Source organism: Mizuhopecten yessoensis, unplaced genomic scaffold (assembly GCF_002113885.1).
Source record: "Mizuhopecten yessoensis strain PY_sf001 unplaced genomic scaffold, ASM211388v2 scaffold2641, whole genome shotgun sequence".
Taxonomy (NCBI): domain Eukaryota; kingdom Metazoa; phylum Mollusca; class Bivalvia; order Pectinida; family Pectinidae; genus Mizuhopecten; species Mizuhopecten yessoensis.
This window is the reverse complement of record NW_018404647.1, coordinates 293,912-298,984: the sequence shown is the minus strand read 5'-3', so window position 1 is coordinate 298,984 and position 5,073 is coordinate 293,912. Positions and strand designations below refer to the sequence as shown.

Below are 5,073 nucleotides of genomic sequence, written 5' to 3'. Positions count from 1 at the left end.
GGGGGGGAGAAAAGAAAAATATCAATCAATTAAGGCACTAAAAACTTCCTTATCTGGTCTTCGCGTGACATCGGTTTCTAGTTACATGAACGGCGTACTGCTATTATGTAGATAAACATCGATATGCAAATTAATGACACGGTTTTTAATATCAAATAGACATTGTAAATTGTATGCGTTAATCATACTTGTACCCACATCACGGTATCAAAAGTTCTATAAATATTTCGAGAGGAAGAGAAAACTAATAAAACATTGCTCCGGATGTAATGATAACATAATCCTTTCTTTATCTGTCGTCCTGTCCTATTAGTTTCAAAGATAATTAACGTAAATCAGCTATTTATACCTGCACATTGCATTTAATAAAAGAATTAATTAAAATTCCTAGATCTAAAATAAAAATCTAATGAGAATAATTCACTCACCATCAACATATTGACGACACGTGCTTGAATTCCATTAGCACTACACGTGATACGTACATGTATGTAGTCCTGATAGCCACCTACATACTTATAACTAGTTTCACTTAAATTCCTTTTCAGCATCAAGTATTTTAAGAATATTTTGTAATGTTTAAATAGATTAGAAAACGAACTAGTTAATTATAATATGTGTCTGTCCCTGCAGAAAAACGTCCGTATGCATGGTCTGGCGTCCGTTACTGGGAGCACATCTGTGGGCTTAAGGGTCTGTCTGTGCGATCGTGTACTTGATGCTACGTGTACTGCGAAGCACTCGTTATTTTTTTTAATCCAAAATGCATTTCCCATGCCAATCGGGCATTATAGAACGAGTATTCTACATATCTTGGTTCCTGTGAACTCGGCCATGGCATAGCTGAGAAACAGGTTGTCTAAGGCCTGGCAAAAACTATACATAGGGAGACTTGTGAGGAGGTTTTAATATAGGTTTGTTACTCCACAGAGTACACGGACAAAAACGGCTACCGTTTCATGTCGGATTACACAGACGGAGGGAGGGAGTGACTCGATTGAACATCCAGGGTCCGCTACACGCGTTTGTTGTTATTTCCTTTACGTGGAAAATTAGGGCTGGGGTCATCGGGTACACTATTGTGGTGTATAGTAAACGGTGACAAGGCGGACCGGACCCGAGGGAGCAGTTACTATTTGGTCGTTAGAGACAGTCATGATTCTGAGGTTATAACACGCATCGTCAAACTGAACTTCCCCTGGCTATGTCGGATGGACTGGTTATGTCATCAGTCTCCAGGTTTTCCTCAGTACACTGTTATTGTTGTTGCAGTGCACGTTCCCTGACTTTTGGAGTCTACTTTTTATACTCGTCCTTAAGGGATGATGCTATTTTATACTACATTTGCGTTTTAAGTCAGGTCTTAATGTAATCTTGTATATACTTTATTGCTTCCCATGTTAGTATAACTTCAGTGGTATTTTTTTTAAATACGTGTCAATTAATATTTCCACCCCCCACCTCCCCACCCCCTCCACATGTAAAAATATAAAAGATCAAATCCGAGATTCATGCTTTGTTATAGTGGAGGGACCAGCCGAAGCTTCTTTTACTGTATATTTCCTGTCAAATAGCTCGGAAAAAAACAATCCATTTTAACACTTGTTTCAACTGAATTGCTATTTCACAGTTAGGTTAATACATAAGTATGAACAGATTCAAGTGATCGATATTCACAAAGAAAAATTTCTAAGACGCGTTGCAAAATTCAAATATTTGCTTTTACTTCTTTAGTAACTACAGGTATTGTCACATAAGTTTTTATAACAATGATTTATGGTTTTCCCTTCATTTATGAATTTAAAAATGACTTCGTTGTTATGAAAGATTTACTCGCCATTTTGACCCCTGACCAGTTATCGACACTGTGTCCCGATATCCAGATGATTAGATCGGTGCGGAGATACGAACAGATTAAATGTTTATTTTCGTGTAACGATGTTGTTATGAAACCGAAATCACTCGACCTACATTCTAATTATCAACAAACATTAAGGAATTTAGGTCACACCAGTGTTATTATTGCAGTTGACATCTGCAGTATGTTCATGTTGCAATTAATGAACACTCAGTGTATGATTTAAAACAGAAGTTACAGTATACCTCTGGATCCATGTATTTCTCAGCACAATTTGTTATTACCATTGATAAAACAACAGTGGAAAAACATGCAATAGATTTTGGAGAATCATTGCAATTTTACCTCACAAAATATATACCAAAGAAATATCGCATTTGTTTAACTCGAATCCGTACATCTACCCATTCTTTGGCTGTAGAAGTTAGAAGGTATAATAATATACCTACATAACGTGGATATTGTACACAGTGTTACTCCCCCTCTGAAGTAGAGGACGAATTTCATTTTTTATTGGTTTGTTCTAAATTCCAAAATCTCAGATCTCGTTTTATCAAAAGCTATTACTGGAAAAAAACATCTGTGTTTAAAGTCGTTCTGTTATTGAGTGTCCATACTATTAAAGTATTGTGTGTACTAGGAAAATTCATCTATGAGGCAAACAAATTAAGGGTATTATAATGGAATATGATTGTCTTCATTCTCTGTACATTGTCCATGATTTGTGTATAATATGTATCGTATACTGATGGGCCAATGGCCCAAAGTTCGAATAAAACTTGAAACAATCCCCTCGGGAGAACGCTTGTAACACCTGTAATAGACGTCCCGCGCTGCAAGTTTCTATCTACGATACTCTGTGTCCGCGGACTCAACATGCGAACAATGTACAATAATGTACATATAATGCACATTCCCGAATTTTTGCATTGGTAATATGTCATTTTGTTTCAGTGTATCAAAATGTGTCAATACACCACACTGATTTAATAACCGCGAAATAAAGCACAACACAAATATTTGTACTTATTAGCACTTGCTTAAAGACAAAAGTACTATACCAGCTGGTGGAGTGAGGTTGAGAGAAGGGGGGNCCCAAACACCAAACACCACCTAACAAATTATATCTCCAGAGCAACAGACATTCTTAAGTTACAATAAACGATCAACCAAGATGTTTTTTTTTACTCAAGTGCAAATACTGCTCCTCCAAATAACTTAACAAATAAATACACAACAATTTCATAAAATATGACACCCTGCTAGCGAGCGTGTCCTCCACATGTCGAATGGCAATCATGGTTGGCAGCATATATGAGTTATGTATGCCGAAACATGACGGGTAACGCCGCCGAGGAAACTCCCGACATCCCAACACATGCAGTTTACAAGTTGTTATTCACATGTCTTAAGCCCCGTCAAGTACTTAGCAACACTTGACATACATAAGTGGATACACATTTTTATAGGCTATGTCTTTCATTTTCTGTTTTAAGGATTTCGTACAGGACTTAATAATTTTGAAATATCCCCCGTAATACCTGCCAAACTTGACGTAATGGCCACGCTATGATGAATTACTGTCAGACTGACCACGGGACGCTCAGCAGTTAATTTGCTAGAGTGGACGTCGACCATCAAGCATATATTCGGCAATATTTGAATTAAGGAATTGTTTTACTTGTTAGTTTTTTACAGCATCAATTAAGTTCAAAACTTTCCATTAATAACACCAGTGACAGCAAACTGAGAAGTCAGTTCCCACAAATATAAAAAATGAACAACAAATTTTTGAACATAGACTCGTCGCAGTCATAAAGCTAATATTAAATCGGACAACCATCTCCTGCTCTGACGCTATTTATACGGTTAATTTGATCAATTAATAAGTATGTATATTGTGTATGTCTGTATTGGCAGCGCTCTGTCCTCTTTAACTAGACGTTGGTAAGGTACACATCCCGTTGTGCTCTAGTTTCGGTTTTATTTTACGCTTAAACGAAAGTGAAAACTGACATGTGTCTTTGAATCTGCTGCACACGCTCGCGTTATACAGGTGCATTCGCAAGCAAAGACATCAATACATTTACCACGTCTGTTTAATTTTGTTATAAATTAACTGTCATAAAATTTAATAATAATAAAACAAAAATAAAAACAAAAAAGTGTGCAAAGAAAAATATTATTATTTGTCTTACCTGTTCATAGATCTGAAGAAATCTTGGTGTTTTCCAGTGTGCCGTGTACTGGTGTTAGCGTACAGTCGGGTACTGATATATCCTTGTCAATTCCTTTGTCGAATTAGGAATCTACTCCAGAAAAACCAATCCAATCCGATGTGACTCATAAATGTAATGATAAGTAATATCCGATGTCTACTGTCAGTTCGTGTAGCAGTAGATTAAATACACCTATCCACGCGCGCAGGTATATATATATATGTGCTTACCTGTGCGATACTGTTTGATACCAGTTTTAATTTGTAGGTCACTCAACACCTAAAACATGTAATTGTCGGAAGTGATCTCATAATGTAAATAGAGAGGTATACCGTGGCTGTGGTTCTAGTACACTTCACATAGGGTTTGTTACAAGTGGCAAACATACAGCTACAACTAGTGGATGTAGGAAGCGCGAGCCGGGTGAATGAACTTGTTACTGAATAGGAACAGCTATTTGTATTGATAAAGAAGATTATTAATCTATGGGAGTTCTACCGATTCCTTTTGTTTGGTATCATATTGAACACCTTTGTTCAATACTTTCAACCTTTAAATCAATGAACTGGTTAAAAACATTTACCCAGTTCAGAAATGTTAAAAGTTTGAACGACCTCAAGAATATTAACCCGACTCAAACGTTTATAATTGGAACAAATATAAATGTATCAGGTTTCAAAATGATATATTTACAGTGTCACACTGACGCCCTTACGCTAACGCTATTTTTACGACACAAAGGAATACAGAAGTACAAATAACAGAAAAGACATACGATGGACATATCACAGATGATAAATTCAAGTTATTAAAAATCTCATTTATTACTAAGTTGTTTTGAAAGTAGGGTATATGTTTAGTCTGTGTCAGCTTAGCACTTTACCGAGGATCTTGCATTATGGGTAAGTTCCTTTGGAATAATTGCGAATCTAGATAAAAGGGTGTACACGTGTGCTTTGATAATTCAATTTTTCTTTGTCACGAACAAGCATTTGG

General features: G+C 36.4%; 1 protein-coding gene across 2 annotated transcripts in view; it reads right to left on the bottom strand.

The window, feature by feature from the left end:
* LOC110446215 (tumor necrosis factor ligand superfamily member 6-like) overlaps window positions 1–4,421 on the bottom strand; it is an 11,674-nt gene extending 7,253 nt beyond the window's left edge. The window contains exon 1 of one of the 2 annotated variants that reach the window (XM_021491252.1): window positions 4,057–4,421. The gene's annotated coding sequence lies outside the window, so the exon portion shown is untranslated. Of the gene's footprint in view, window positions 1–428; window positions 909–4,056 lie in introns of those variants that run through there. The other variant, XM_021491253.1, reaches the window with a different exon arrangement.
* Window positions 4,422–5,073: the final 652 nt, after the last annotated feature.